The sequence below is a fragment of the Psammomys obesus genome, unplaced genomic scaffold, assembly GCF_907164565.1.
Source record: "Psammomys obesus unplaced genomic scaffold, mPsaObe1.curated_primary_1811, whole genome shotgun sequence".
Lineage (NCBI taxonomy): Eukaryota > Metazoa > Chordata > Mammalia > Rodentia > Muridae > Psammomys > Psammomys obesus.
Window position 1 is genome coordinate 21,292,984 of NW_026595981.1, and position 14,391 is coordinate 21,307,374.

Sequence of the window (14,391 nt, forward strand, 5' to 3'; positions counted from 1 at the left end):
AAGCTGGCAGCAGTGGCAGCAGCTACCGGATGGATACACTGACCAGCAGAGGATGGAGACTGGCAGGCAAAACCAGGCCTGCTTTCCGCTTTTGGCTGAAGAGTCTGCACTCTGGGGGATAATCTTCCCCATCATCAGTTAATCCGTCCAGGAAACCCTTACAAACCTGTCCAGAGGCGAGTCTCCACACTGACCCCAGATCCAGCCAGGATCACCTTGACCCCGGGCTCTAATCTCCAGCTCCACATTAACTGGGCATAGTGCTCCTTGCCTGTAATCCCAGCACTTGGAGAGGCAGACACAGAAGGATCGGAGAGTTCAAGGTCATCTTTGCTTAGCTAACCTGGGCTACATGAGACCCTGTGTCAAAAAGTAGGACTGAAGCAGGACAAAGTGGCACAGGCCTATAATCCCAGCACTCAGGAGGCAGAGGTTGGAAGATCCTCCAAGTCCAGGACAGCCTGATCTGCAAAGTGAGTCCAGGACAGCCAAGGCTATACAGAAAACCTGTCTCAAAAAAAAAAAAAAAAAAAAAAGACTGGAGAGATGGTTCAGTGTTTAAGAGCACTGATTGCTTTTCCAGAGGACCAGGGTTCAATTCCCAGCACACACACATGACAGTTTATAACCTTCTGTAACTCCAGTTCCAGAAGATCCAATGTTCTCTTCTAGCCACTTAAAAATAAGGTTTAGTAACTGGATTTGGTGGTGCATGCCTTTAATCCCAGTACTCAGAAGGCAGAGGCAGGTGGATCTCTGAGTTTGAGGCCAGCCAGATCTACAAATGATTCCATAACAGCCAAGGCTGCACAGAGAAATATCCCTTAGACATCCTCTAATTCCTGCAGTTTGCTGAGTCTACTCTGCCTCGGCATCAGTCATAATAGGGCCAGTTAGGGAGGAAAATTTGTTTTTGTTTTTTGTTGTATGAGACAGGGTTTCTTGGTGTAGCCACGTAGCTCTGGCTGTCCTGGAACTCACTCTGTAGCTCAGGCTGGCCTCAAACTCAGAGATCTGCCTGCCTCTGCCCCACAAGTGCTGGGATTAAAGGTGTGCCCCAGCACTTCCCTACGGAAATGCATTTTAAGTGTGTTTGAGAGGGCTTGGTGTGTGACAGCCTTTGCAGCATTAGTGGGAGGGTCTGAGCTCAGGTCTCCAGAACGAGCCAGATAGCATGAATGTAATCCCAGGGCTCCCATGGGGAAACGGGAAGTGGAGAAGACAGAGGGCCAGCTAGGCAGGCATTTGCAGCTGGGGAGGAGGCCAGGGTGAGCACACACACACACACAGCAGGGACTGAGTCTCAAACTAGCTGGAAGACAAGGTCGCAGACTACCCTTCTCCACGTGCGTGCTGTGCGTGCTGTGCGTGCTGTGCGTGCTGTGCGCGCGCACCCACACACAGTACACGTGTAGGGGCGTGCACCTGGGAGGGAGGGCACTCGGGGGTCAGAAGCATTGGACCCTCTGAAGCTGCCCACTGTGGGTGCAGGCAATCAGACTTGCGTCCCCTAGAAGAACAGGACATGCTCTTAACCACCGAGCCATCTCTCTAGCTCCCCCCCCCCCCCCCCCCCCCCCCGCCCCGCCAAAGATATGAGCAGGAGAATGTGATGACACAGTTATGAACAGACAAACAAGCTTAGCCCACAAGTTGCCCAGTGGCTACTTGCTTCAAAGCCTGAGAACCTAAGTTTGAACCCTGGGGCCTTCTTGGTGGAGGAAAGAACCAACTCCCACAGGTTGCACGCTGACCTCCACAAACTTGCTGTCACACACACACACTTTCTTCTTATTTATTTATATTACAATTTACTCACTTTGTATCCCAGCTGTAGCCCCCTCCGATGTCCCCTCCCAGCACACACACTGTTAAAAGGCACAAACCAGTTGCCGTGTGCTGCTAAAGACAGCTGACTAAGTCATGGGGTGACTTAGTCTGAAGGGGGTCTGTGGCACACTGTTGGAAAGCTCTGCAGATGATTGCTCACGAGGCAGAGACAGGACGTGCAGTTGGAAGCCCAGAGCCTCGTGGTGCCCGAGGGTGATCCCAGAACTCAGTAGCCAGATGCAGGATTGTTGTGAATGCCAGGCCGGTCTGGACTACGCGGTGCTTTTGAAGTCAGCTGGGGCTGTAGAGTAGGAGTGCCCCCATGCCCAAACAAAAAGGAATGAGGAGATGAGCTTTGGTAGAGTGCTGGCTGCCCTAGCAATAGTTGAGTTCAATCCCAACACCCACGTCAACTGGCCAGGTGCAGCGGTGTGCTCATAACCCCAGCACTGAGGACCTGGAGGCAGGAGGATTTCTAGATGCCAGCTTCGCTGAGAAACACTATCATTCAACAATCAATCAATCAATCAATCAGGGCGGAAAAGACCAGGGAGTGCTGGAGAGGTACTTCAGGGCACCAGAGTGCTGCTGCTCTTGCAGAGGACCAGAGGTGGAATTCCAGCACCCATGTTGGGGATCCCCTACCTGCCTGTATCTCCAGCTCCAGGGAGTCTGATGATCTCTTCAGACCATCACACACAAATGGTACACACTCACACACATAAATAAGTTTTAAAATGATTAGAGGTGGCCACCAATTTTGTGTGTGCCCTGCACACACAAAAATAAAATCTGGCAGTTGCCAGCCCAATGTGGTAGCCCTGATGTACAAGCTCAGCTACTCCTAAAGCTTATGAAAGAGAATCTTCAGCTTGAGACTAGTCTGGGATACACAGTAAGACACTGTCTTCAAGCACAGAACAAAACAAAAATTAGGGAATAAAAAATTTAAAAGCACCTGGCAATAGTAGCACACGCATTTAATCCCAGCACTTCGGAAGCAGAGGCAGGTGGATCTCTGTGAGTTCAAGGCCAGCCTGGACTCCAGAGTGAGTTCCAAGACAGCCATGGCTATATAGAGAAACCCTGTCTCAAAAAAACAACAAAACAAGTAAGATGGCATGAGGACCTGCGTTCAGATTCCCCAGCACCTACGTAAAAGCTGAGCGTGGTAGGCGCATATCTGTAGCTCCAGAACTGCAGGGAGAAGACAGGCAGATCTGGGGCTGTCCGGCCAGCGAGTCTAGCCGGCGTCTCAGAAAATAAGGTGAAGATGCAATTACGAAAGGCATTGTGACCTAGAGCTCTGGCCTCTACTTGTGCCCACACGGGTAAGCACTTCTGCATTGACTACCACACACCACACACACACACACGGGATTAAGCTAGATGTGGCAGCACATGATTAACCCCGGCACTCAGGAGCTGAGACAGAGGCTGCCTCTGAGTCCGAGTTCAAGGCTTCATGAGTCTGAAGCAAGCCAGGGCAACTCAGGGAGATCCTGCTGGAACACCAGCGGGTGGGGGTGTGGTAGTGGGGAAAGAAAGCACAGTAGTTCCAATATTCAGAGAAGTCCAGGGAGGAGTGAAGGAGGGAAGGCAGTCCTTGACAGAAGAATTCAAGAAACCACCCCAGAATCACAGACTTCCAGAATGGAAGGCTCCTTGGACACGATCCAGAGGTTGAAAAGAGCCGTAAGCAGTCAGCAACACCATGACGTTTCCGAACCAAAAGGAGCCTAACGCACAGAGGGAAAAAGCAGGTCACAGGAACAACCATGGGAAAGGTTCTATGCTTCTTGCTTCTGGGCTGGAAGATCATGGCGAGACTCTCTAAAGAGGTCCTTATAAATTAGCCATATAGTGATTCAGTTGAGGAAGCACATTTTCAGACATACGAAATTAAAACTCGAAACTTCTTACTTCCTATCTACACATCATTTCTCTGGAGCCAGCTGGGGGACATGATGCATTAAAGCCAGAAAATAAAGCAAAACAGAAAGGCAGCCAGACATGGTGGGTCGTCCAGTAGCACCAGCATTAGGGAGGCAGATGTAGGGGTGTTATCGTGAGTTTGAACCAGCCTGGGCTACACAGTAAGTTGCAAGACCAGCCTGAGCTACAAAGTGAGACCCGTCTGAACAAAAGCAAAACCATAATTTAAAAGAAGAAAAAGACATATGGTCCAGAAAATAGGATACATACGTCAGAATAAAGGTCTCCAAAACAACAATGAAGGAAAATCCCCAGGGCAGTAACTTGCCAGGCCAGAGGTCAGGAAAACAGGACAGAAGTGATGTATCCAGGCCAGGATGGCTCATCGGGTAAAGGTGCTATCCAGGCTGATAAGCTGAATTCAGCCCCTGGAACCCAAGAAGTGGAAGGAAAGAACCAGGTCCCTCAGTTTGCCCCAGACAACCACAAACACATGAGTAGAGTAGATAAACTTAATGACAAAAGAAAGTAACATATCCAAGAAATAAGATGAAATGACTATTAGAAGAACATACACTGAGTGAATGGAAGTGAATGTCCATTGTAAGGACATTGAGAAAATCTAATCTCGATTTTATTTATGACTCTAGGATATGAAAAACTGACAAAGAGCCAGACATGGTGGCAATTATGTTTAGTGTCAGCAATTAGGAGGCAGAGGCAGGAAGATTTCTGTGAGTTCAAGGCCAGCCTGGTTTACATAGCAAGTTCCAGGCCAAGCAAAATTTCACGGATCCTGTCTTATCCAGCACTCAGGAGGGAGAGGCAAGCAGATAGCTGTGAGTTCCAGGCTAGCCTCATCTACAGAGTGAGTCCAGGATAGTCAAGGCTACACAGAGAAACCCTGTCTTGAAAAAAAAATTAAAAAAACAACAACCAACATAATCATAGACATAGGCCAGCTGTGTTACATGTACAGAGAAGACAACTGTGAAAGCGGTCTGCTGACTCCCACCCCTGGCACGGATGCCCTATTCCCCTGAAGCCCACATCTACTTTCCCACCAATTGTCCTGACTGTGTTCCAGCCAGCTTTTTTGTTTATTTGTTAGGTTGGTTTGTTTTGTTTTGTCCCATGAATCCTAGGCTTCTTTTCATTGACTAGGAGTTGGGTGAATGGAATTCATTTAGTGAAGTGTTGCATTAAACACTTGCTAAATTGTTAGGTCTAGTGTGCTGGCACATGCCTGCAATCTCAGCTACTCAGGGAGGCTGAGGTAAGAGGATCACTTGAGCCAACAAGTTCAAGAGATGCCTGGGCAACATGATATCTCAGAACCATAAAACCAGGCTGAATGTGGGTAGCATAGGCCTGTACTCCCAGAACCCAGGAAGCTGAGGCAGGGGAAATGCTGTGTGTGAGGCCAGCCTGGTGTTCTACCCAGTAAGTACAAAGCCAACCATGCTGCACAGTGAGACCCTGTCTCAAAAACCTGGGCTGGAGAGATTGCTTAACAGTTAAGAGCACTGGCTGCTCTTCAACAGGAGTCTCTGCGTGGCTGCTCACAACTATAACTCCAGTACCTGGGGGTCTGATGCCCCCTTCTCACCTCCTTGGAACTGCATGCACGTGGTCCACAGCCATAAATGAAAATAAAACACTGTACACATGAAATTAAAAATACAAAGGAAAAGCTAGGTGGTGGTGGTGTACTCCATTAATCCCAGCACACGGGAGGCAGAGGCAGGCGGATCTCTAAATTTGAGGCCAGCCTGGTCTACAGAGTGAGTTCCAGGACAGCCAGAGCTACACAGAAAAATCCTGTCTTGGAAAAACAAAAACCAAACAAACAAAAACAAAGGAAGAGAGAGATAAGTAAAATATCCAAACATCTGTGGACAAAAGTGTACACACAAACACATTTCTTTTTTTTTTTTTTTTTTTTTTTTTTTTTTAGATTAAAAACCTGATGTATTAAACATGTGCTCCAATAGCTTGGTTTTTATTGTTTTTTCAGAGCTAAGCTGAGGACCGAACCCGGGACCTTGCACTTGACAAGCACTCAGTGGTAACTAAGCCAAATCCCCAACCCTTCCAATGGCTTGACAGCTTTTGATTTACCCAAACAGTATGTCAAAGTTTACAGCCAATTTTCATCCCATCACAGCGAAGTGAGCTTGTGTGTATCTGAAGCCAGCCTACATTAGGCTCTTAACACCCGTACATCATACATTTTTGTAGGTCTGTGTTTACTTTTCCCACTGGACCATGAGTGATTTGGAGATGAACTCTCATTCTTTCATCTGTAACATTTTGAGAGTTTGCACGCTAAAGAGAACTTGTACACTAGAGAGAACTTGCACACTCCACACACACACACAGACCCTGCTCTTTGAAAATCTAAGCTGTGCTGAGTCACTACAGAAACTGCAATTTGAGGTGATGAGCACAGCTACATTCGAACGGCATCCACACTGTGGGCCCTGCCCGAGCTGCCCTACCTGCATGAAACAGCAAAGGGCTGTGTCCCAGCCAATGCCTTGCCCAAAGTCAGAGTCAGCAGGGCACCCTCTCAAAATCCAGCCTTCCTGAATATCCTGGCCGGGATGCCCAGGCTGGCCTTGAACTCAGGAGCCCAAGTGCTCCTTCTGCCTTGACTTCTGGAATAGTATGGACTACAGGTACTCAGCACCTGTCTAATGATGTTTTGTTTTGTTTTGTTTTTTTGAGATAAGGTTTCTCTGTGTAACCCTGGCTGTCCTGGAACTCACTCTGTAGACCAGGCTGGCCTCAAACTCACAGAGATCCATCTGCCTCTGCCTCTCAAGTGCCAAGATTAGAGGTGTGCGCCACCACTGCCTAACAATGTTTTTTTGTTTTTTTTTTTTTAATTTATTTATTTATCATGTATACAATGGCTGTATACATGTACAGAAAACGGTACCAGATCTCATTATAGAAGGTTAGGAGCCACCATGTGGTTGCTGGGAATTGAACTCAGGACCTTTGGAAGAGCAGACAGTGCTCTTAACCTCTGAGCCATCTCTCCAGCCCCTAACAATGTTTTTAATCCTCCCTCTCATCTCAAAAATCACTTCAAAAGCCAGGTGTGGCGGTGCACACCTTTAGTCCCAGCTCTTGGGAGGCAGAGGCAGGTGGATCTTTGAGTATGAGGCCAGCCTGGTCTACAGGGCGAGTTCTAGGACAGCCAGAGAGCTACACTTAGAAACAAAACAGAGCAGAACCAAAACCTTCTATCATGCTTCAACTCCCCAAATGCTGGGATTGCGGGTTTGTGGTGCCGCAAGCCAGGTAGAAACACCTCGAGTATTTCATCCTCTGCTTCCCACTTCTCCCCAGGTCCCTTCTTCTGGATGTTTCTTCAGTTCTGTTTTATGTCTAGATTATTTTGACTTTTAAATTTTTTTTTTTTTCGAGTCAGGCTTTCTCTGTGTAGTCTTGGCTGCCTAGGATTCACTTTGTAGACCAGGCTGGCCTCAAAATCGGAGATCTGCCTGCCTCTGCCTCCCGAGTGTTGGGATTACAGATGTGTGGCCCTGTGCCTGTCGTGGAATATCCTGACTTAAAAGCTGGCTTTAGGGAGCGAGAGAGATGGCTCAGCGGTTAAGATCACGTACTGCTCTTGTAGGGGGACCAGGGTTTGGTTCCCAGCCCCCACATCAGAGCCCTGTAGCTCCAGCTCCAAGAAACCTAACACCCTTCTCAGGTCTCCTCAGGCACCTGCATGCAAACGCTGCCATTTGAGCTGGGCACGCCTGTGATCCCAGCACTCTGGGAGGCAGAGGCAGGCAGATCGCTGTGAGTTCGAGGCCTGCCTGGTCTACAGAGCGAGTCCAAGGCTACACAGAGAAGCCGTGTCTCAAAAACAAAACAAAAAGAATAGAGGCTCTGTTTTTTGTTTTTGTTTTTTTTTTTTTTTTTTTAATTCAATTTACATCTAGGTCATAGGCCCCTCCTTCCTCTCCTCCCAGTCCCACGCTCCCGCTTGCATCCCCCCTACCCAAGACACCCCATCTGTTCACCTGAGGACTGAGTTTCCTTCCCCTGTGGCCTGGTGGGGAAGTCTCATCAGGGGGAAGCGATCAAAAAGCAGGCAACATGGTCTCTGTAAGAGATCCACTCCTCTAGTGGGCCCACATGAAGCCTAAGATGCCCATTGGGCAAGGCTCTGGTCTTAAGAGTGAGCTAACCCAGCTCTCTCATGCGTCCCATGAGACTTGACTAGTTAAACCTACCTTTTGAGCCATTGTAAGGACTGCCTCACAAAGCGTCTTTTTCTTAAAAGTTCACACAAGCGCTGATGGGCATGGAAGTTTTTTCAGGGGCTGCATGGACAGGGGACAGGACGGTCTGGAGGACTGTAACATTTTGGAATGCCGGCAGCGTGTTCAAGCTGGTAGGTGTTGGGAACAAGCTGTGACTGGAAGAAGCCAGAAAGACAGAGTCTGGCGGGCCTGCCCTGCCGGGGTAAGGCGGAGGAGGAAGGCCGGACTTTGCTGGGAGTTGTGCTGAGGAGCTGGGAGTTGAGAAGTGCACATTGCCATAAATGGTCGGCTCCTGCTCAGAGCAGCTGAGCTCACTCCCCGGCTTCCGGACCTCACACTGGAAGTTTCGATTTAAGCATGTTTCCTGCCTTTTCCTGAGATCTCTGGAGGAGCAGGACAGCAGTTTCTCCATTACCAGATGTGCACTCCTGGGCGCCGCTCCCTGAGAGGGCAGAGTCACTGCCAGTAATGACGTGAGGGTACTCAAACAAGGCTTCACTTTCCCTTTGAAAATTACGTTGCTTTTTTACGCGCACGCGCGCGCGCGTGTCACCGGCGTGTAAGCTGACGTACGCGCAGTGCCCCCGAAGGCCGGAAGAGGGCGCCGGATCTCCTGACCCGGGGTCTGGCCGTGCTTGGCCGTTGCAGAGCGCTGGGAATGCAACCGGGGTGCTCACCTCGACGGCAGCCGGGGCGCTTCTCTCCAACCTGCTTGGCAGATCTTTCAGGTCTCGGCTTGCCGGGCCAGGCTAGCTCCTCAGCTTCGTGCACACAGAGGCCGGGTCCGCCCCGTCCGTCATTTTGCTTCAGTGAGTAAAAGCCTGGAGGCCCTGTCTGCTGTCTCCACCCCAGGGCCGGGGCTAACACCTTCCGGCCCGTGCTTTGAACACTGCCTCCGCGGTCAGTTCGGTTCGGAGGGGCTCTTCTGACGTTCAGTGACCACGGCTGCCACAGCATGCACGCAGGGACACTGGACCTCCTCGAACCGCAGCTGCCGGCAGCTCATTCCTATGGGCGTGTCCTGGAAACCGAACCCAGGTGGGTGCCGTGCAAGCGCGGTCCGTGCTGCTGACTGCCGAATCGCTCTCCAGCCTCCCTGTCAATAACCAGACCCGCCCTCACTCACAGAGATCCGCTTGCCGCCACCTCCAAGGGCTAGGATCCACCGAGGTGTTTTAATCCGTGACTGAAACGTACATCCACCGCAGCAAACGGCACGCCGTGAAACTGCACAAGGCCGTTCTGTCATAACAAACGGGATAAAGCCGGGGTGCTTCTCGCTACGTGACGTTCACACGCCAGCAAGAAGCCGTGTCTGTCCAGCACTCACAGGGCACGGTCAAGGATGGACCACAAATGACGGAGTCATTTAAAACTACCCACATGGCCAGGAATAGTGGACTAAGCCCTTGGTCCCAGCACTCAGAAGGCAGAGGCAGGCAGATCTCCATGAGTTCAAAGGCCAGCCTGGTCTACACAGGGCTAGGCAGACCTACATAGTGAGATGCTGTCCCTGTCTCAAAAACAAACTCTTCCTGCACTATATATCTGAGGTCCTTCCTGTCCTGCATTCCCCTCCCCCCCTCCTCTCATGCTGAAACTGAACCCAGGAAGTCACACAATAGGACCAGTGACCTCTACCCCCGGCACTAGCATGCTGGATTTCTTTGCTGGGAGGAGGAGGCAGTCCCTGGATTGGTGAGGCAAGCAGAAAGTGGAAGCAGAAGAGTTGCCGGGGCTGGCACGGCCTACATCCAGCAGAGGAGCATGCGCCCTGAGAGGCACTCCAGGAGTCCTTAACAGCTTTGGCGATTTGCAGTCCCTGCAGTTGGGGACGGTGAGGACAGGTTCTAGCGGTTTTCTCAGCTGGCTATTATCTCTTCCTGCAAGACCGTGGTAAAAATCCATCACTACGGAACTGTCTAACCCAGTTAATGGTGATAACAGCCAGATGTTTAGGCTGAAGATGGAATTGACAGTGGCGGGAGGTAGGGACAGAGAGGCACGGGAGTGGTCAGTCTGCCTTGTGTGAAGCTGTCTAAAAATCAATTTACAAACCGGAACTTCACACTCAGGCAGGATTGCGAGACAGCTGACATCTCCGGGGACAAGAACACTGACAGACATCACTTAGAACCAGCGAAGCCAGATGTGCTAAACCTCACTCCTCCCTCACTCCAGTGAGTCTGCCGAGTGCACGGTCGTGGGCAGCATGTCTAGAGCCTGGAACATCAAAGATGGCAAAGGTGTGGCATACTGGGTTGCACAGGGGACAGGAACAGGAGCAGAGCCTATCTCTATCCCTGTACACACTAGCCCAGACAAGCACAGCTAGGACAGGTGTGGCACCCACCTGAGGTCCTCCTACAGTGAGGAGTTCTAGGCTAGTCTGGCTAGCCTAGAATCTACTTTTTAAAAAAAGGGGAGGGGAGAAAAGAAAGAAAAAGGGAAGGAAGGATAGCTGCTAAGTTTACCTGTTAAACAAGGCTATTCCACTAACACCTTTAATGCCAGCACCCGGGAGGAAGAGGCAGGCAGATCCACTTCCAAGATGGCCAGGGCTACACAGGGAAAACCTTTCTTGAAGTAGGGGGGAAAGTGCTGAGGAGCTGAAGAGGTGGCTCAGAGGTTAAGAGCACCGGTTGTTCTTCCAGAAGTCTTGTATTTAATTCCTAGCACCCACTTGGTGGCTCACCACCATCTACAGTGACATCTGGTGTCCTCTTCTGGCCTGCAGGTACAGATGCAGGCACAGCACAGTATACATAATAAATAAATCTTAAACACTAAGTGCTCCCGGGCTTGTTGAGAACTCTCCCTCGGGCTGGAGAGATGGCTCAGAGGTTAAGAGCACTGACTGCTCCTCCAGAGGTCCTGAGTTCCAATTCCCAGCAATCACATGGTGGCTCACAACCATCTATGAGGAGATCTGGTGCCCTCTTCTGGCCTGCAGGTGTACATGCAGGCACAACATTGTATACGTAATAAATAAATATTAAAAAAAGAAAAAAAAAACTCTCCCTCTCTCCCCTCAATCTCTACTTCGGATTGCACCCAGGGCCTTATGCAATGCTAGGCAAGTACTTCACCACTGAGCTCTGTCTCCACCCTTGAGAAGAAAAAGTATATAGCCCAGGCTAGCGTGAAATAGAATCCTTCTGCCTCTATATTCCAGGTCCTGGGACTCTGGGAATTCAGTGCCGTGCTCAGCGGTCCCCTCCTTTGGAGGCAGGGTCTTGTGTCTCACGAGGATGATACTGAAGTTTTGATCCTCTTCTCCACCTCCCTCCGGAGCACGGGAATGGTAGCAAGCCTGGGCACCATTTATAGGCTGTTAGGGATTGGACTCAGGATTTTGTGCACCACAGACAACGACTTTACCAACTGAGTCACATCCCCAATCCTTACCCACCCCAACCCCCATGCACCCAGCCCAAGCCTCTTTTGTTTTTAATTGAGTTGGTTTCTGTAGCCCAGGCTGGTCTGAAACTCATGGGTCAAATAATTCTCCTGTGGAATCTTGTGCATGATATCACACCTGGTTTCCTTCCCCCCCCCCCCCCCCGCCCCACAATTGGGAAAATAAATATGTATCACTATTGTACAGTAGACGGAACCAAAAACTTTGCCATGCTAAGCAAATTCCCTACCACCAAGCTCCATTTCCGGTCTTGTATCACAGTTCAAACAGGAAATAGTTTTGAATGGGCAGAGGTTAGTAACACAATGTTCTCGGATGAATTGTTACAATCCTAGGGAAAGAAAACAGGCAACAATTTTCTGTCACATATCAAAATATACTTACAGCTATCAGGTGCAGAAAAGGGTGACTTTCTAGAACCTTCTTCAGATTTGGCATGATGTCTCTTTTTCTTTTCTGCTTTTGAGACTATATCTCATTTTGTAGCCTAGGTTGGCCTCAAAACTTGCTACACTTGTTTCTCTCAGCCAGCTGTGGTGAAACACCTCTGTAATCTCCCCATCTGGGGGGTAGGGTGAGGCGGTGCTGAGTCAAGGGTTCAAGGCCAGCCAGGACTACAGAGTAAAACCTTGTCTAAAAGCAAATAAAGATCTGAGCTAGGAAGACGGTTGTCAGCACAGCAAGAGGACCTGTGCTCAGATCCCAGACACCCATGCTGAGGAAGAGCAGACAAGGTAGTTCACATCTGTAATCTCAGGGCTTGGAAGAAAGACAAGAAGATCCCAGGAGCCTGTATGGCAGTTAATCGAACTTGTGGGCTCCAGTATCAGTTTATCAAACCAGTGAGCTCTCAGTAAGAGAGCCTGTCTCAAAAAAACAAAGTTGAGATGGGCACGGTGGTATCTGCCTTTAATCCCAGCACTCAGGAAGCAGAGGCAGGTGGATCTCTGTGAGATCCTCAGATGGCCAGCCTGGACCCTATCTCAAAAAAACAAAAAACAAAACAAAACAAGAACAAAAAACGAACACCAAACTAAAAGTAAAGTGGAAAAACAATGGAGGGCACTGTTCAACCTCAGAACCATAGATCCTCTCCAGGAACACGTGCTCATGGTGAAAATCTCCAGTGAAAAATGACTGGATGGTGTTTTCAGTCTCCTCGTGGTTCTGCTCACAGTTTGAGGGGAAATAGCTCACAGTGGAGACACTCTGGCAGCAGGAGTGAGAAGCAGAAGGTCTCAGTGTCCACAGTCAGGAAGAAGAACATCATCATCATCATCATCATCATCATCATCATCATTATTATTATTATTATTATTATTATTATTATTTTGAGACAGGGTCTTTAACTTGCTCCACAGCCCAGGCTGATTTTTCTGTTGTTTTCCAGGCAGGTTTTGTCTCAAGACCAGGCTGATCTTGAACTCAGAGATCTGCCAGTCTTCCAAATGCTAGAATTATAGACGAGAGCCACCTTGTCTCAGTGCAACATGACCTTCCAATTATACCTCCCTCTCCTGAGTGCTGTGACTACAGACAGCCACCACCATGCCTGGCTTTTCTTTCATTTTTTAAATTTATTTTTATTTTATGTACCCTGGTGTTTTGCCTGAATGTATGTCTGTGGGTGTGAGATCTTGGAGTTACAGTTGTGAGCTGCCATGAGGGTGCTGGCAATTGAACCCAGCTCTCGAAGAACAGCCAGTGCTCTGAACCACTGAGCCATCTCTCCACCATCCCCACCCTGGGTTTTTCTCTTAAGGCTATTCACCTTTAACTGCAGTTTGAACTTGGAATCCTGTCCCCCTAGTGACTTTAGGTGTGTACCAAGACTGGTGGTTGTTGTTCTTCGTCCTTTTTGGGGGTGGGGTGGAGGGGAAGACAAGGTTTCTCTGTGTAGCCCTGCCTTTCCTGAAATCACTCTATAGAACTGGCTGGCCTTGAACTCACAGAGATCTGCCTTCCTCTGCCTCCCAAGTGCTGGGACTAAAGGCATGCGCCACCACTGCCTAGCTGACTTTTTTTTTTTTTTTTTAATTCTTTTATTTGGGCTGGGCTCAGAGTTTAAGAGCACTGGCCGCTCTTCCAAAGGTCCTGAGTTCAATTCTCAGCAGCTATATGGTGGCTCACAACCATCTCTAATGCTATCTAGTGCCCTCTTCTAGTGTGCATGTGTACATGCAGACAGCACATCATATACATAATAATCTTTTTAAAAAAGATTTACTGGATACATAATAAATGAAAGATTCTTTTATTTATTATGTATACGAGTGATTTTTCATGCACACCAGAAGAGGAAATCAGATTCCATTATAGATGGTCATGAGCCACCATGTGGTTGCTGGGAATTGAACTCAGGACCTCTGCAAGAGGTCAGTGTTCTTAACCTCTGAGCCGTCTCTCTCACTCTAGCTCTGGGGAGGTCTTAACTCACTATTGTAAACCAGGCTGTTCCAAGTTGTGACAATCCTCCTGCTTCAGCTTCCCAGTCGCTGGGATAACATGGGTATACCACCACATCTGTTATTTCTAAAATTACTTTTGTCTTTATTCATTGTGTGTGGGAGGAGGTGCAGATGCCACAGCGCATGTGGGAGGTCAGGGGGCAACCTGCAGTTGGCTCTCTCCTTCCACCGTGCGGGTCGGGGGCACTCCAGGTAGCAGGGAATAAAAGCAGCCACAAGCCAGCTTCAGCTTTCTTAAGAAGTGCAAATGAACGCCTCAGGAAGGAACAGAGGGCTAGGACACATGGTAGACTGTCCCCAAAACACAAAGGAGTTGGGGCTGGAGTGGTGGCTTAAGAGCACAAGCTGGTCAAGAGAGGACCCAGGTTCAATTTCCAGCACCCACTTGGCTGCTTACAACTGTCTGTAACTCCAGCTCCAGGGATATCTGATGCCCTCTTCTAATCTCCTT